The sequence below is a fragment of the Montipora foliosa genome, chromosome 8 (assembly GCF_036669935.1).
Source record: "Montipora foliosa isolate CH-2021 chromosome 8, ASM3666993v2, whole genome shotgun sequence".
Classification (NCBI taxonomy): domain Eukaryota; kingdom Metazoa; phylum Cnidaria; class Anthozoa; order Scleractinia; family Acroporidae; genus Montipora; species Montipora foliosa.
In genome coordinates, this window is record NC_090876.1 from 38090159 (window position 1) to 38110158 (window position 20000).

The following is a 20000-nucleotide window of genomic DNA, read 5'->3' on the forward strand; positions in this document are numbered from 1 at the left end:
GAACACGTTCGCGACTTTCCTGCGGTTGCGCCATATGGGACGTCAACGGCTTTGTTTTAAACGGAATTAAATGTGATGTTCTATGAACGAAATGGCCTTACATTGTTGCAGCGATTTATTCGTTTTTGTTTGCCGGTGTCTGAAATTGTTTTGAAGCGTTTTCGTCGAGCTAGCGCTAATTTGGTATTCCACCGCTAAAACACAAGTGTTCCACTGTTGGAATGCAAAGCTAAAGCTAATATTTTGGTTTTTGGTCGGGAGACAAAGAGTTCAGATGAAGCCAACCAGTAGAAAAAGAAGAAAAGGCCTACTTGAAGTTGAAGTTCTCGGGCCAGGTCTTTTAAAAGTCGGTATTTTAAACTTACACCAAAAGAAGCCGATAAATTATTCTGTCAATGATCCTTCAATCGATTTTTTTTGTCAGCTCCGTGTGAATACATCTAGTATCACAACTTATGTTGCCACTTTACTTTGCGTCACAACGATAAGCTCGCCGATTTTTTGACGTCACGCACGTGTCTTGCATGTCAGTTATGCTTCATTTGATTCCTTTTGTATCAGTATAGTTAGATTTAATTCCTTTACATCTGTCATCTGACAATGAACTATCGCGTTCCATTATAATCCCGATTACGTAACGTACTCTGATATGAGTTTTGCAATATGGCACACCAATTAGCGCCATAGGCGAGATGCAATTTCATTGTGGTAGGTCCGCCATTTTCGGAGCCATCTTGCAACTAAAAAATGCACTCAAAACTTGCACACCGAGGTTCGCCCTTTAACCAACCAGAACCTTTCACGCAACAAGCTCAAAACATGTTCTCGCCCGATGTGGCCAAAGGTCTCATGACAATCTCTGACAATCAAATCAACAACGTGGCTTTTCTTTGCCAGGATAATGAGGTTCCTTGTGTCTGTTTAAATCTGGTACGTCTCAGGCGTCCTCCAAAAAGCAGCAAACCATCTTTCAATGTGGGATCGAGACGACTGATTGAACTGGATTTATTCACCGACTTGGCGAGATCAGCCTGACCACATTTTGACAGCTGTTTCAACTCTTTTGGGAAGAATTTTCTCTGTACAGACATCAGGATTACTCTTTCTGCATTTTTCATTTCAGTGAGAGTGACCTTTCCAGACGGTACCTGAGCAATAGGTTGGCCAAACTTGCTGCGAACTTTGTTAAACACCCAAGTCTTGTACCGCAACAAATGAAGCTTATGCCAAGAGGAATAATAGACAAACACTTTGTCATGAGGCTGTGCAAAGTTCTTAACCGGCACGGAGTCAACACTTTTGGGCTCCTAGCTTAATCTCGAGACCATCCTGAGAACTTGTTTCCAGGGGGGACGCAGGAAATTTGGGCCACGAGCTTTCTCCAAGCCAGAGAAACTCTGGATCTCGCTACCCCGATTCATCTCTAAGCAGGGCCTTTGCATACTGTCTTCGTGCCTCCATTGATCGACTGATGAACCATCGTAAATCACTGTTAGTCTGTTCGAGAAGAACGTGTGAAAGCGCTTGTCATCACTGCGAATGTAACGAAGGACGGACGTGCTATCTGTCCAGAACACAGAGCTTGTTATCGGTAGTTCCAATTCCTTACGGAACATGCGGACAGCCAGAGTCGCGGCGTTCAATTTCAAACGTGGTATTGAAAAAGCTTTCAGAAGCGCCAAACGCGACTTAGACATCAGGAAAGAACAAAAAATGCGCCCGTCTTCACTGGTGAGTCTCACATACGAGACAGTCCCATAAGCAAGCTCTAAAGCATCTGCAAAGTGATGCATTTTAATGCTAGCGATTTTTCCAAAGTTCTCCGGCTTTTAACAGCGACCGACGGAAAACTGCCCCAACGCTGGCAATTCTTCAAGCCAACGCTGCACTGAAGGTAAGTAATCACTTGGAATAGCGTCGTCCCAGTTCAACTTTCTGAGACATAGATCTTGGAGGACAATCTTTGCTGATAACACGAATGGCGCTGTGTAGCCTAGCGGATCGTATATTGACGATACAATACTTCGCAGACCACGACGCGTTAGTGGCTTGTCTTAGGTTTGGATTTTGAAAACAAGCTCGCCACGTTCCAACGCACTCCTAGGACCCTTTCGACGTGGAGAACATCATGACTAAGATCCAAATCTTTCACTTTCTTGGCTCGATCCGTCTAAAGAATCTTCTCAAGCACTGCCCTAGAGTTGCAGATCCACTTTGCGAGGTTAAAGCCTCCATATCGCAACAATCTCTGCAACTGGTTTACGAGATTAATAGCTTCATCTTGAGATTTGACCGACTTAAGACAATCTTCAACGTAAACGTTCCTTGTGACTGTGCTGCTAATTGAAGGATGAAATTCAGTACCGCTGTCTCACTTGGCTTTTAGGTAAGGCCAATACTCGAGCGTACCGGAACGAAACCACGCCCAATACCCACTCTGTGTGTATGTATGTGTCTGGGGCTGTTAGGGAGGTCTGTTGGAGCAGCATGCACCGTGTGCGTACTGGAAAACCTGGCCCTCGGTTTCACTTTACTTCGATCTTGCTTGAAAACAGGGTTCAGGATGAAACCAAAAACTGGATCGTTCTCCTCTTTAGCAGCTGTGCTGATAAGTTTCTTCAGATCCGTGAAGCTGGGGTCTCTCCCACAAACTCTGAACTCCTGAACCTTCTTCTGCCAACGAGAACGCAAACATGCCGGCACTCTTTGAAGAATCTGAACTATTTATTGCTCACTGTTCACTTAACCCAGCCTTCCCGCAACCTTAAGGATAATCTCACAGCTTTGCAAGTCGTCAGCTAAGTCATTAAGGGCTTCACTGTCATTTAATCCAATGGGCAGCCCATAGGGTAACTTATCAATCCACGCCTTAGACACAACATATTTTTTTCCTAATCGTTCCCTTAGGAGTTCCTTTGCCTTTTCGTAGCCCTGCATGCCATTAAACATTTCAATGGTCTTCATAAACAATGGTAATTTAAAGTATTACCGTCAAACGTTACGATCTCAGTCTTGGGAAGTTGAAATACCCGAAAATCAGGAAATGGAGTTGATACATAAGGGCGTAACGGCTTTGTTTCTGACGATTGAGGAACCCCGTCGTGAGGGCGTGACTCGGTTAAAGGAGCTTCATTGCATGCCTGACTAAGACGGGGTCTCTCGTCTCTTGAAACACGTGGTGTACTAATACGGAAGGAAGGCACGACCTTAACACTCGATTGAGCAGACGGCGGACGGATTCGACTAGAATATTCATCGTCAATAACTTGAAAGTCCTCATAGATTTTTTCTTTGGCCTCTGTCTTCAGATTTTATTTTAGGAGTCTTTCCTGCTGTTCCAAACGTAGCCTTTCCTAAGAAAGTGAATCTTGCTCACCCAACAAAGAAGCCTCAACAATCATCGCAGCTTTCTCCGCAGCAAGCCTGATTCTTTCGCCAGCCACCGAAATTAATCTTGCAGAACACTGAGAAGCTCTTGAAACACTGGCGGTACCCGTTCCAGAACGCGATTGCGAAGCACGTGGTTGTTGCTTACCGTTTGACCTTAACTCGACTTGGCTAACAGACCCTACTACTTTGGACCCTACTACTTGTAAGTCTTCACCGACTCTTGGATCAGATCAAGGGGGCCTGACAGTGTCCGTAAAATTCTCACCACCACGTGCGGATGGTGTTAGAACTCGCCTCGAAATTTCTAAGTTAGCTTAACTTGATCCGGAGGTACGTAATTGACACACTTTAACCGCTTGTAGTATTTGATGATAATTCATGCTCATATGCTCGACAAAATCTCTCCATCGCTTGCTTCATAAAGACCCTTTTCCCCTGCAATAACTTTGTCAAAGTCATCAATCGCACACAAAAGCTCCTCGATGTCATTAATCCTTCTCGTAACGAACGCTTTCGTAACCTTTCTTCTCTCTTTTTAAAGAGAAGTCGTTGAAACACTTCAGCTGTCACCTCAGTCACGTCCATACTCAATAAAATAAACTCGTCTAGAACGATGCATAGCCTCGCGCTATATGAACTAAAATGTCAGAACACGGGTGTAGACATCAAGTGATTTACTCGGCCGTTCTCGAAAACGCAGTCTGCGGCTTACGTTGAAAAAAAAAACAACGCCTCAATATACTAAAAAAGAAGAAATTCGGTGAACTCTGTACACATGTTAACTATTTACAACTTAAATTCGACCCGGTTCTGGACGGTTTCTTGAGGAAAAGGCTCTAAGTCAACTCTACATCTCGCTGTACACACCCCAAAACAACCCGCAACCTCCAAAATTTGCATACAATTTATAGGAAAACTAGTGGGACAAAATTTATAAGTGTTCCGCAAAAACAAGACCTACTAATTGCGAGATTAACACAAAGACAACACCTAGAAAAAACGACCTCGAGAGTACAATAACCTACAGAAAATCTCCTACAAAGCTAACGCAGCGGAAAATGAACATATAAATTAAAAAGCTTTCGCACAGGCGTTTTTTAATAAACAATTATTTCACTTGCGCTAGTAGGATATGAGGTGATTAGCGAACTCGCGATTACCCTGGGAGCAGTTGGTTTCTCCTACGCTTCCCGAGAAAGAAACCACTGCAAGCAACCGTTAGTTTGTTTGAGTGAGCCACCGTCCAGCGCTAAGGACGAATAAATTAAATTTGAACCGGTAAAACGAGTTAGTAAACTTGTTTTGGTGCTTGCGCGTGCGTTCAGCTATGTAACTGCTGCGTTTGGGCGAGCCTACTATGTAGTGAATTCCCACGAAATAAGACGAAGTGATTCAAATACATCACGTGAGTTGTGACGTACTTTGCACGTGCTCGATGGAAAATCAAACGGTTGCTCGCAATGGTTTCTTTCTTGGGAAGCACAGGAGAAACCAAGTGCTTGCATGGTAACTCGCTATATCTATCATCTCATATGCAACGCGCGCTCGTGGAATAATTGTTAACAAAAGGCTACAATTAGCCTAAACTCGGGCCTGCAAAAATACAGTGGTGTATGGTTCATTTAGCGCTAAAAATAAAGAAGCTAAGCTCAGCCCAGCAGGGTTAGAATATGGATGGGAAACGTCAGTTATGCGACTTGCTGTCAGGAACATATGTTTATTTTAACGCTCAAAAATGCGAACTAAGCAAGGTACACATTTTGTTAGCCTTCTTTATGCAAAACAAATATTGCCGCGAAAGTAAATATATCTTGATTATATAGTTTTTAAGAAGAGCAGATGAAACTTTTAAGAAACGAGAATAAAACAAGATGCCATCAGGAACAAAATTTGCGAGATGAAAACACCATAAATTTTATGATACGAATATCATAAGTTATAATCCGCAAAAAACATTTTGGGAGAGTTTTCTTGCGTTTAATTTTTCTATCCTACTTTTGGTTGCACAAGTAAAATCGCACTAAAAATCAAAAGTGATACCGATTTTAGCGGCCGCCTATGATCAAGTTACCTCGCGTGTTTAATGCTAACAACTCATGAAACAAAGGATGCATCTGTGACAAACTGAAGGAAGTCCAGCTTGATTTCATTTTTTATTTTGTTACGGTATGGAGCCCAATTAATGCCATGCAAACTTTGTGCTTGATTTTGCTTTTCTCGACTTTTTTGTCGAGTTTTGGTTTTTTCTCGACTTTTTCCTCGACTTTTTTGTCGAGTTTTGGTTTTTTTCTCGACTTTTTTCTCGACTTTTTTCCCGACTTTTTTAACGACTTTTTTCTCGACTTTTTCTCGACTTTTCTCCAAGTTTGCGACCAACGTTTTTCTCAACTTCATAATCGAATGAAATCAAAATGGTGGCACCAAGGCTTTCCTTCTTGGTTTATAATTGCAATTCTAACGGAAAGTGCCAGGGTTCTTCCGCCTTATTTACCGGCCTTGAACCTCGATAATCAGCCGCATGAGGGAAACATACTAATTGAACAATACTTTTCTACTAGACTCGGCCATGACCAGATCTTGCTTTTTTTGGGCTTGCTACACGTGCTCGTGGTCTTAAAAGGAGAGGTAACTGCAGCGATCCACGACAGATTTGTTGTACAGTTCAAGAGGAATTACGGGGCAGCGGCAGCACTTTCGGCTACAGGCAGATGACTCAAAGGCTTGTAGTTAACTACGGGCTTGCAGTTGATAAGGAAACGGTGAGAGCACTGTAAAAATTATTAGATCCTGATGGTGTAGCTGCACGGTCAAGACGTAGACGGCAGAGAAGACAGTAAAGAACAAAGGATCCAAATCACCTCTGGCATATTGATGGATATGACAAGTGGAAGCCCTTTGGCTTTTGTGTACAAGGCGCCGTTGACGGGTCTAGCCGACATATTATGTGGTTAGAAGTCGGCCCTTCTAACAATGGCTGTATTGATGCTAAAGGACGTCTAAGACGTCTCAGACGTCTAAGACATCTTAGACGTCTTAGACGACTAGTATAAATACGGGAAATTATAAGGTGGACGCATTAAACGTCAGACGAATTAAACGTCTCAAGTGAAGGGCGTCTAAACGACGCACTTAACAGACGCCTTAGTCGTCTCAGACATCTAAGCCGTCTACTATAAAGACGGGACGCACTAAACTGGGACCCACTTAGCAATGAAGTGCACATACTCTCTTTTGTGATTAAATGTCAGTATCTTTTGAACAAAATTGTGAAGTCGAAGTTAAGTGCGTCCCGTATTTATATTAGTCGCACTTACGACCAGACAGACGTTTAATTTGTCTGGACTTCTTAGACGTCCTCTAGTATAAATACGGCCAATTACCCTTCTATCATAGAACAGTACTTCGTTGACTGTGTCAGTCAAATCGGAGGAACACCAAAGATAATACGAGCGGACTGTGGGATAGAAAATACGTATGTTGCAGCTCTACAGAGCGAGACGGGAATGACACAATGGCTGCAGATAAAATTTTTCTGTATGGCAAGTCAGTTTCCATTCAACGTATTAAAGCATGGTAAGGTATATTTAGGAGGGGCTGCGCAGACTGGTGGATTCGCTTTTTAAAAGATATTAGGGACTGCGGTCTTTACTCACCAAATAAAGATAACGCCTGCTTGAGAACTCGCTGCAATGCTCAAGAAAGTTTTTTTTTGTACAAAAAATGTTCATCGATAGATCCTGTCTTGGGTTCCAGTCCTTCCCCGGCAGGTCACGCAAAATCGTGACAAACTAAATTTTCCAAGAGCCTCGCAACATCACATCGATTTTACTTCGACAATGGATTAAGTAAATTAAAATTACATTTTTAGCATTTAGGTAAATTAGATTTTTAAGTATAGTCTGTTATCCTACTATTTTTATTACTAATCGTAGTTGTAAAACAAGGCTCCACGGGAGAGCACTTCTTATGAAATGGACTCAGAAATGAAATAAAGCTTTGATTTTTTTTTATAATTTTTGTATCCGGTGGGCTATGTCGATGTCATACGGTTTGACACCTACTACAATTGCATTGATTTTTAGCAAAGCTGTGAAGTCTAGAAGGCATTTTCCAGTGGCCCCAGCTCGGGGACACCAACAAGTTTGAGGTTGCAATTGTAGAAGTAACTATACTCTTGGATGGCCCCCGAAACTTTTGATACTTCGGTCGATAACTGCTTCAGTGATTTTCCAACAGTCACTGAGATATTTTGTTCGGGGCCCGGTCTCTAAATTTATTAATATCATGATCATGTTCTAAGGACTTCGTTGCAATGTCGTTGCGTCAGGATCCGATGCCCTTGCAACATGGCGGCCAGCATGATTCCCCTTCAGGTTCTTGAACTTTCATGAGTTGCGCAAAAATCTCTTCCACTTTTTCCTTTAGCTTCTCATTCTCAGCTTTTAGTAACTACAATGTATCGTTAACCATTTTAAACTTGAAAAAACTTGAAAAACCACCATAGTCATACTATCCTGGAGCTCTCGAAACTGCATTCGCACGCTACAAAAGCGTGCAAGAATTGAGTTTCAGATTTGAGGTCAGATTTAAGTTATCATGGTATCCTCGATCAAGGAGGACTGTCGATCTTCCTTCGGTCCTTCGATCCGATTGTGATTGCCATTCTCCGATAGTGGAGTTCCGCGTCTTGCAAAAGTGGCTTGAGAAAAGCTTGTTAATGAACTATTGTGTTGACGGGCCCGTTTCTCCCCTCCCATATGGATACAACTATCTTCTTAAAGGCTCTTCGAAATTCAGTATTAAAGTACCCGTAAATGATCGGATTTAAAGTACTGTTTACGTTTGGTAGAATCATGACGATCAGGTTAAAGAGAACCTCCGGGATGTGTCTCACTATAGACATATCATACTGTTGAATAGTGAACACGATAAAAAATGGGGCCCAACACGAAGTGAAAGTCAACAGGACAATGGCGATTGTCTTAGTGACTTTGAATTCCCGCCGCACGCTCTTTCGCGTATGCCTGTCTTCCTTGCTGCTGAAGTTGGCACTCATGTGTTCCCCTTTTTTAAACTGAATCCAGATAGTGCGCAAAATCATGCTGTAACAAGTCACGAGCACAATAAGTGGGAACAGAAAACCTACTATGATCGCCACCGTGTAGAATGTTTTGTTGGTATTCGTACACAAGCCGTAAGCACTCAATCGAACGCCTGGCTCTCCAGGCCAAGCGATAATGGAAAGCGTAGACAGTGTGGTCGCGTACAGCCATACGCCGCCAATGGCCAAAATCGAGCGCAAGTTTGTCAGCTTTCTACGATAAACAAAAGGTTTGGTAATTTTCAAGTGTCTGTCAACTGAGATCACCGCCAGATTGGCGATGGATGCCGCCGCACAAGCCATGTCCACCCAAATCCATGCCTTGCAGATCCAAACATCTTGTATGATGGTTACATTGGAGAGGATACGAAAGGGTAGGCTCGCAGATGCGTATAGGAAGTCACTTACTGCAAGAGACGTAATAAACCAGTTTGTAGGGCTGTGGAGACGCCGGTCGATGTATATGGCGATACAAACTAAGCTGTTTCCAAATATGGTCACAATCATTACAATAATGAAAAAGGCTAAAAAAAATGTATTCCAATCCCACCAAGAGCCGTCAGATTCATATTCAGGAATGTCTGTGGCATTAGTCGTGTTATTCATGTTGGATCTCGGTGTGGATCAAATGTGCCTGCTTGGTAAATGTAGACTGGCTCAACGTACCCTTGTGACGTTCTCCTATCGTCACAAAATCTGTCTGTCTTGATGCTTTTGTCTTTCAGTGGTACTCGACTTTCGGAGGTAATTTGACAAACAGTTTGCGTAGAAGGCCGCCCGTTAAGTAGAATTATGAAAAATATTTCCCTTGCCCTAAGACAAGTGATATGCCAGTAGGTATGACTAGTAATAGATGGCAAAAAAAAATTTTAGTTGTCTCCGCCAACTTGAACGATTTGCTTCCTTTTTCAGGTGTTCGTTACCCCAGATTTCGGTCCTGATATATATTATGTTCTTCGGCCGTCGAATCACCTGAAAGAAAAATTGGAAACATTCATTCACTCACAATATGATATAGTATAATGAACAATTATTCCATGAGCGCAAGTTGATATCAGACGATAAATAGCCAACCAGGGGCGTATAGCGCCAAGTTTTGCGGTTGCTGTGCGAAACGCATGTGTCTTGTATCAAAAGACCAAAAAACGAAAGAAATCGTAATGGAACATTTGTCTCTACCACAAATTGAAAATGTCAGAGAAACAATGATTGAATGGCGCTAGCCTAGAAAGTGGACGGTGCAGAAAGAATTATTTCAATGGAGCCATCTTTATTGAGTCCAGCGCTCAACAGTGAACCAGGGCTATTTATCATTGAAATTAAGAAAAACCAAATGTAGTAAATTCTTCGAAGACGACCACACAGGATCTGGGATCAATGCTTTCAGTGCAATAATTATTATTGTTCAAAAAATTACCACGAAGCATGATTCAAGCACAATTTTAATTATTGTTTTTGTTCTGTACAATCGGCTCCCACCAAGACCGACAAAAATTGGAATAAAGATCAAGGGGCGCCGAATAACGTGCGAAAGTACTGAACAAAAGTTAGTGAACGAATTTTAATGGTCTTCAAAAGGCCTTCAAAGGCAAGTTAGCTCACCGCAAAAAACGATTGACAGTGCAAGTAGCTTGGTGATCACTTCAATTCGATTCAGCGCCGTACGGGTTGGATTCCCTTGCAGTGTCCAAACAAAAACCACGTACATTTCTCACTCCAAATATCCTTGCAACGTTACTCTGGTCAATTAAGAATCACTTCGGAAAAAAAGCTCTTCTCAAAGAATCAAGGAAATATCCACTCAAAAATTGAAAAATATTCTCTTCTTTATGTACTCGTCCCCATACTGAATATCGCAGAGTGCAACACAAAGTTGACAAAATTGACAAAATTGCAAAAATGAATCCACAAAACGTTGACAAAAGCCAATTTAACTTTTAAAATCGCTTGGTGACTCCTATGTTTAATTATATAAAATGAAAGTTGAGCTCCTTTGAAGCCGGGATTAATTTTTGGGGCCGTGAAAAACGGATAAACGGCACTTTTTAGTAACTACAGGGGAGGGCTGTCCTCCTCAAAAATGGCTATGTCTTTACGTTTTTGTGATTAAAAACACATTTATAGAATCATCCGGTTGCAATTTGCTATTCATTTTTAAGACCTTTGACGTTCCTGTTGTTTCACTTTAAGTACGGCGTTTGTACCGATACAAACTGTGAAGAAACTTGCGTTTCCTTGTTTAAATTCAAAAAAATTGTGGAATCTCTCTCACTTCGGGTTTTGGGAAAGTTATTTTTATTTCCATCCTTCTGAAACTCGTTTTCGTCAACAAATCGGACTTCCACTCTGAACGCCATTTTGAATTCTCTTGATTTTGCGGAGGTCTCGGAAAACAGACATCTGCTTTCAGTACATCTAAAAATAACCTAAATAAAATTAACATCTCCCAAGGGAAAGACTGGGCGACTCCCTCTCTGTATTCTTAATTTTCTCTTGTTTTTAATAATTGTTTTTATAAAAAAAATAGAAGCTCTTATTTCAGCAAAATGAGAATTTCAACGACTACGGCTATGTCGCGGTTCAGCTGGCTGTTCCTACCAACCCTTTGTTAGGGAGCTCGGCCAAATAGTAAAAACATCTTATCTGTGAATTGCAGGGGCACCAAGAAAAAACAAAAAAAATACACAAGATGAGAAGAGGCGTATTATACATGGAGCAGAAATGATCATTGTCAGTGTTCTTTTATCATTCTTCTTTCAATTTCTTTTTAAATACTCAAAGGTTTGGAAGAATTAGTCTAAAGGCACAGTCATGCACTAATTCAACATGCAAACGTTTAGCGACAATCGATCAAGATTTCCGGCGGTTTCTGGTCATTGCCTGTGCTCGTGTCACTTACTCGATCGATTTGGAGTAAAAACGGATTCAAAATGAGAACACGGATTTGACCGGAAACATAATTACCGTAATTTAACCATTAATTAAGAATAACTGACGTCAAAATTTATTTTCAGTCCATAAGAGTGCTATTCTCGTGAAACCCTTGCCTTAACATTACAAAACACACAGAAATTCCTTCGAAATTTCATTAGCAATTGTCTTTGGTATTATGATATTCTCATTGCAATCATCACACCCCCCTCCTCCCCCTCCCCCCTCCCACATTTTTTGCAATTATCACATTAGTTTAAAACATACTTGGTATCTAGAGAGAGCTCAAAATGCAATTCACCCCGATAAAACAAAATGAAATGAAAAACATCTCACTGTACAACTTGAAAACAAGCTTGCATGAGCGATGAAATCAAAAGCTTATTTACAGATTCTTGCCAATCCTTGAGAATTTGTTAGTTGTCCTCTATTTTAATTTTCCACAGGTCCAGAAGGTAGCACATGGAATTGTTGGTGGGAAATAACCAAAAGCTACCGCTCACAAAGAAAATTAAATTGTGGTAAATTAGCTAGCTCAATTGTTTTATCAACTTGTCGCGAGTATCTTAACATGGAATGTTACATTCAGACAAGTCATTACAACGTGACATGGCACAAAATACATCCTGGTACGTTGCAGTCGATGGAAGGGCCTCTTGATAAAAGTATTTAACATTAGTGATCGTTTTAATAGATCTGTTGACTCAAAAAGATATTGCCAAAGGGCTTTGCTTTTTCAAAAATCTAAAAAGTACTAAAGTCACAGACGTCACAGTGGCGGAGCCAGGGAAAAGCGCAATGGAGACGAGGTTTCGGCCTCGGCTGATAACCCCTACCTCGACCTTAATTATTCTGAACATCACAAAAACCTCGTCCAATAATAGTTTATAACTTGCATGTCAACAAGGAAGAATGTTCCTTCTGGGAGATTTTTTTCCTCGACTGAGAGATCATCCGAACGCAAACGTTTTTAATGTATTCCTGTAGACTAAATTGCACTCTTTTTTTTTTTTTTTTTTAAAGAATGTTGTTTTTCCGGCCCAGGCTGAGTATTCTTATTTCTCTGTTGATTTTAGGCTGAAGATATTCTTGTCTTATTCTTAAATTATAGCTTATGACATTTCCGTTTTAGAATTTATTGGGGTATCAATTACAGGTGTTTGGTATCTTGATCTGTTTTCGCTAGGTTTTGTTATAGAAAGAATTTGTCATAATACCTTTTTGCGGTTTATTTTGTCTTTTGTGCTGAATACTGTACATATGCGCTACATGTACCGTTCATTGAACTGTCATTAGCGTTGAACATTTTGCTATAGCTAGTGCAGGTTTTTTCGTTTTGTTGGCTAGTTTCGCCATTAAAAACATAAAATTGTATTGTATTTACAGATGGTAATTTTCAAGTGTCTGTCAACTGAGATCACCGCCAGATTGGCGATGGATGCCGCTGCACAAGCCATGTCCACCCAAATCCATGCCTCGCAGATCCAAACATCTTGTATGATGGTTACATTGGAGAGGATACGAAGGGTAGGCTCCCAGATGCGTATAGGAAGTCACTTACTGCAAGAGACGCAATAAACCAGTTTGTAGGGCTGTGGAGACGCCGGTCGATGTATATGGCGATACAAACTAAGCTGTTTCCAAATATGGTCACAATCATTACAATAATGAAAAAGGCTAAAAAAAATGTATTCCAATCCCACCAAGAGCCGTCAGATTCATATTCAGGAATGTCTGTGACATCAGCCGTGTTATTCATGTTGGATCTCGGTGTGGATCAAACGTGCCTGCTTGGTAAATGTAGACTGGCTCAACGTACCCTTGTGACGTTCTCCTATCGTCACAAAATCTGTCTGTCTTGATGCTTTTGTCCGAACGCAAACGTTTTTAATGTATTCCTGTAGACTAAATTGCACTCTTTTTTTTTTTTTTTTATAAGAATGTTGTTTTTCCGGCCCAGGCTGAGTATTCTTATTTCTCTGTTGATTTTAGGCTGAAGATATTCTTGTCTTATTCTTAAATTATAGCTTATGACATTTCCGTTTTAGAATTTATTGGGGTATCAATTACAAGTGTTTGGTATCTAGATCTGTTTTCGCCAGGTTTTGTTATTTAAAAAAGAAAGAATTTGTCATAATACTTTTTTTGCGGTTTATTTTGTCTTTTGTGCTGAATACCGAACATATGTATTTCATGTACCGTTCATTGATCTGTCATTAGCGTTGAACATTTTGCTATAGCTAGTGCAGGTCTTTTCGTTTTGTTGGCTAGTTTCGCCATTAAAAACATAAAATGGTAATTTATTTACAGATGTTTCAACACACAAAATTATATCTATCCTCTTCAAAATCTCAGCCTCGGCTTTATTTTTAAAATATTCTTAAAATTTCGCAAATTTCAGCCTTGATATTCTTATAAAATATATTCTTATAAAAGAAAAGTGTGTAACCTAATTTGGGCTACGTTTAGCGGTGCATTTCAACTGAATAAAAAGCGGTAGCTAGGTCACTTTACGGTCAGTTATTGGTTAATCCTCACAGTTTGGAAAGAACATATTCTTGGGGAAGTCAACTGCTAAGGAATGCATGGAATTCAGGCGGATATTGGGCGTGGTCAGGTACTCTTTAAATCACCTCAAGGCTCAAAACTGAAACGGGATTTATTATTTAACGATAACATTTGATATGCAAATAATATTAGCAAAAACGGAAGCTTTCACCATAGTGCGCATTCTCAGTTTGAATTGTTACGTTTTTAGGAACAAAATTCTAAATTTTTACCTTGATGAAATTGGAGAATCATTAACTCGGGAAATATTTTTCAACGGTTCAAGTAATCTGCGGCGAGCTGCACTTTTCACGTCATTTTGACGTCATCGGTTCAATGTTAAAAACTGCAGCAGCACTGTTAAAAACTGCTGGTGCATCGGCAAATCCACTGTGCGAAAACGCCTCCAAAATAATTAATGAATGTGTCATTTATCACCGTGCCCCTTGTCGCTGGTTAATTTTGATAGACGTGACGAAGTGACCCCCTTTGAGAAAAAGCGTCAGCTCAGTCGTGTTTACAACTACGGAGTTTACGTTAGCGTTAATATATTGTTTTTAAATTTAGAGTTTGTAATCACTAAGTTCAGCTGAACAGTAAGTAAAGTTAGAGTTTATGAGCAACGTAACTTACAGCAGAGTGTAAACGCTGTTGTGCTTGGTCGTGCCGAAAGAATCTGCGGCCCGAGGATTTCATCACTGAACGCTGTGTTAAAACAACTGTAGTTCCCTCCTTCCCAGAATAATACAGTACGGTGAGTTAGTGTCGACCCAAAACACCACTACTTCTGGCAGTTAACGTTTGTATGCGATCATGTCTTGTCTTTTAAATAGTGATACCCAACATTGGGTACGTTGAACAGATTATTGAATGCAAGTTGAACTGAGCAAATGTTGAAACGGTTTAATCAGGGGCACCCAACGAGAATATAGTTCAAAACCACTTAAACATAGCATTGTTAAACGTATTTTGGTGTTTAAACGGTAGATATAGGCATATTTTTATGCCCTAAATTGTTTTTCTCTGTTCGGATTTCCTAGCTGAAAGTCTAGTGATCCGAAAATTATAGGGATCAATACATACCTTTTCGAAAATTTCAGCCAGAAAAAAAGCTCCCGAAAATTCTAGGTGACCTTTTAAGGGTAACAATCCGTTAAAAATGGGCAATTATTTCATTTTTTAGATGTTCGAAAATCCCAGGACAGGCAGGCAAGCAAGAAATTTTTATTTAGAACAAATGTTCCGAAAATTCTAGATTTCAAATCGTCCTCCGAACAGATATTTTCCGAAAATTGACGTTGGGTGCCCCTGTTTAATTTAAATGGGCCTTAGCGAAAAAAAAAAATCGTTAATTGAATGGTCTTTCTTTAGTAATTATTGCATTTGAGGAAAGTGGCTAGTGTGCAAACACTCAATTGGAAATGACTATTCGTTTGCCTTGTCACTCTCTGTACGAGTTCGTTTCATGGAAATTCATGAATGAAAGTGCTTACCAAATCGCAAACTCTGTTTTGACAAATAACACAGTTCATGAAAATTTTACGACACCATAGCACTCATCTGCACTATTATCATTTAACTATGCCGTTGTTTTTTTTTAAATGCAAATATAGTCTTTTGCCCAAGGTATGAAAGCGATTAAGGAGGCCTTTTTGCATGCGGAAATCCACAAACTTAAGATCTATGGAAATTACACTTACACAGGAAGTGCAAAGACTTCAAACGAACTACTTTTGTGAAAAGTTTTAGACGGATTTTGTGAATTTTCCAACGATTCGAACCTACCTTACTTTCAAACCACCTCTCGACATTTTCATTTTGAAGTTACTCAATGAAACTGCAAGAAGCTTATTTGATACGCAAGTCTTCTTGCCGACAGGCAGTCTTGAACTCGAAAAACCCAATAAAAAATACTTTCGCCCGTCCGCTCATTCTTCAGTGGTGTTACCGTCCATTGATTAATCCTCATGTTTGTTGTCTCGTTTTTCTAGCTTTTGTTTCCGTTGCATCGCGTTGCGAAAAAAAAGTGTCACTTTTGAACGCCAAGCGTTTGTATTTTGGTGTTTAAAAAGCATATTTACATTGACATTTAAATATTATTTACCTCTACTCTCAGTACGATTTTGCTGCGCGTGATACGGCGACAAAGTATAGGTTGTTGCTGAAGCTTACCAACTTTGCATCGTCTCTATTTTCTCATCCAGGAAGACGGCAAAACTTTCCTTTCGTTCGCAAATCTACTGGCTTGTGGCTAAAGTTTTAAATTCTAATAGCAATTCATAACGCTTGTTGGAGAGCAAATTCAAACTGAATAGAAAACAGTTGGCGTTGTCTTTAAGTGAATGTTTGATAGGGCGATGAGCCCCCAGGCAAAGAATTCACTAGTTTCCCGTTCAGACAAAAGTTGATTGGAGGTGCGCCTCTTCAGTGGTGATGGATGTGTAAAACACGCGCACAGGCTTTTGGGTGAAAATACGTCAGCTTAAAAGTCATGTCTTTTGATATCATCCTTCGAGAGCGTTAGATTTGGGCCACTGTACTGCGTGCATTGACCAAGCTTTCAATCAATTCCGTATTGCCCGACGAGCAAAACAGAAACATAATTAGCATACAAGTAATTCCACGTGATCCACTTGTTGTTTTTCGCACTTGCGTTCGAACTTTAAGGCAAGATCCCCAGGCGAGATCACGCCACTGAGGATCCATATGCTAACTGTACCGCATGCCATGTTTCGTCACTACGTTCTTTGTGCAACGATAGGAAGGAAGCAACGTGAAAAAAACACGATAAATGATTTAAAGAAAAACATTTTCTCACACAATTTACTTGTTGACAGGATAAACGTTTTTTGTAGGTTCAGAATGTTTACCGTAGTAGATATGAAGAAATTTTCTTTAATGAAAAGTTTTCCAAAAAATTACATGACATGGTCAAAATCTGGTCAAAAACTATTTTAAACAGTTCATGATATCCGCTTCCTGATCGTTTTCGTAGACCACGATCGGCAAACGATTTTCCTTGTTTTCGGATTAGACAAACAACCAGAGGAACTGTACATGCACATGGGGCCCAAGCTCACGACATGAACACGTTCGCGACTTTCCTGCGGTTGCGCGATATGGGAAGTCAACGGCTTTGTTTTAAACGGCATAAAATGTGATGTTCTGTGAACGAAATGGCCTTACATTGTTGCTGCGATTTATTCGTTTTTGTTTGCCGGTGTCTGAAATTGTTTTAAAGCGTTTTCGTAGAGCTAGCGCAATTTTCAAATTGGTATTCCACCGCTGGAACACAGGTGTTCCACAGTTGGAATGCAAACTTAAGCTAAAGCTAATATTTTGGTCTTTTGTCGGGAGACAAAGAATTCAGGTGAAGCCAACCCGTAGAAAAGAAGAAAAGGCCTACTTAAAGTTGAAGTTTTCGGGCCAGGTCTTTCAAAAGTCGGTATTTTTAATTTACACCAAAAGAAGCCGATAAATTATTCTGACAATGATCCTGCAATCGATTTTTTTTGTCAGTTCCCTGTGAATACATCTAATATCACAACTTACGTTGCCACTATACTTTGCGTCACAACGATAAGAAAGCTCGCCGATTTTTTGACGTCACGCACGCGTCTTGCATGTCAGTTATGCTTCATTTGATTCCTTTTGTATCAGTTCATTTTTAGATTTGATTCCTTTACATCTGACATGTGACAATGAACTATCGTGTTCCATTAAACCCGATTCCATAACGTAATATGGCATACCAATATGGCATACCAATATGGTATACCAATTAGTGACGTAGGCGAGATGCAATTTTATTGTGGTAGGTCTGCCATTTTCGGCGCCATTGGTAACTGATTTCGCTTCTTGCAACTAAAAAATGCACTCAAAATTCTGCACACCGAAGTTCGCCCTTTAACCAAACAGAACCTTTCACACAACAAGCTCAAAACATTGCGTCCGTTTGAATTCTGGTATGTCTCAGTCGTTCTCCAAAAAGCAGCAAACCATCTTTTTAATGTGGGATCGAGACGACTGATTGAACTGGATTTATTCACCGACTTGGCGAGATCAGCTTGACCACATTTTGACAGCTGTTCCAACTCTTTGGGGAAGAATTTTCTCTGTAGAGACATCAGGATTTCTCTTTCTGCATTTTTCATTTCAGTGAGAGTGACCTTTCTAGACGGTACCTGAGCAACAGGTTGGCCAAACGTGCTGCGAACTTTGTTAAACAACCAAGTCTTGTAACGCAACAAATAAGCCACAGTCCTTCGAAGCTTATGCCAGGAGGAATAATAGACAAACATTTATCATCAGGCTGTGCAAAGTTCTTTAGCGGCACGGAGTAAACACGTTTGGGCTCCCAGCTTAATCTCGAGACCATCCTGAGAACTTGTTTCCAGGGGGGACGCAGGAAATTTGGGCCACGAGCTTTCTCCAAGTCAGAGAAACTCTGGACCTCGCTACCACGATTCATCTCTAAGCAGGGCCTTTGCAGATAGTCCTCGAGTGGTTACATCTGAGGGGTTACGCATGCTGTCTTCGTGCCTCCATTGATCGACTGATGAACCATCGTAAATCACTGTTAGTCTGTTCGAGAAGAACGTGTGAAAGCGCTTGTCATCACTGCGAATGTAACAAAGGACGGACGTACTATCTGTCCAGAACACAGAGCTTGTTATCGGTAGTTCCAATTCCTTACGGAACATGCGGTCCGATTTGAGAGCCAGAGTCGCGGCGTTCAATTCCAAACTTGGTATTGAAAGAGCTTTCAGAAGCGAGAAACGAGACTTAGACAGCAGGAAAGTACAAAAAATGCGCCCGTCTTCACTGATGAGTCTCAGATACGAGACAGTCCTATAAGCAAGCTCTAAGGCACCTGAAAAGTGATGCATTTGAATGCTAGCGATTTTTCCAAAGTTCTCCGGCTTGTAACAGCGACCGACGAAAAACTGCCCCAACGCTGGCAATTCTTCAAGCCAACGCTGCACTGAAGGTAAGTAATCACTTTGAATAGCGTCGTCCCAGTTCAACTTTCTGAGACATAGATCTTGGAGGACAATCTTTGCTGATAGCACGAAAGGCGATGTGAAGGCTTAGCAGACCACGTCGCGTTAGTGGCTTGTCTTAAGCTTGGATTTTGAAAACAAACTCGCCACGTTCCAAAGCACTCCTAAGACCCGTTCGACGTGGAGAACATCATGACTAAGATCAAATCTTTCACTTTCTTGGCTCGATCGGTCTGAAGAATCTTCTCAAGCACTGCCCTAGAGTTGCAGATACACTTTGTGAGGTTAAAGCCTCCACGTCGCCTTCTCGTCTTGGCGCGACAACGCATTCTTTGAATCAGGCACTGATTTGCTGAACTCCAAATTCATAAACTGTTGAAACATCCGGCCCAATTCTTCATCAATACGGATAAAGTTTACATAGCTACGCCGCCCTAGAGGACCGTTTAATGTCCAAGCAAACTTAGTCTTCGATTTCGTAGCGTACGGGCCATGGATTTCCACGGCAGCTTCGTATTTCTCAAGATCAGCGCCTCAGGGACGTCCTGACCGACCAACAGCTCCACCTCACTCCAGATTACTTGGCGTACTTTGATGCCCGGCAGATGAAGCCATCAATCAACATCATCTTGACTGGAGACGCAGTCTGTGGAAACCTTCAGCTTGTCCTTCGTCAGAACATCTGGCAGCTGAACCATATTATCCATTATTTCCAAATTCACCCGACGAAATGATAAACGGGTGCTGTCTGTCTCAATTGTCGACAAGGATACCTGGACACGCGTCCCAACGACACCTTTTTACGAGACTCTCACTACACCAGGAGGAGGTTGAACCGCTATCTAACAATGCATAAGTCGTTACTATCACATCCTTCGCTCGACCCGTGCTTGACCTTTACCGCACAATAGGCAAAGCCTTGATTTCAAGGCAACCACTTGCAAAATGAGACAAGAGAGACACAGCTTTCTTTCTCGGACGAAATTGAGCTTTTCTTCACTTTCATTTGAGCTCTAAATTGATGACAG

General features: G+C 40.9%; 1 pseudogene; it reads right to left on the minus strand.

Moving 5' to 3' along the window:
* Positions 1-7892: 7892 nt before the first annotated feature.
* The window catches only part of LOC137967372 (D(1) dopamine receptor-like), a 97212-nt pseudogene continuing 85104 nt past the window's right edge, over positions 7893-20000 (minus strand).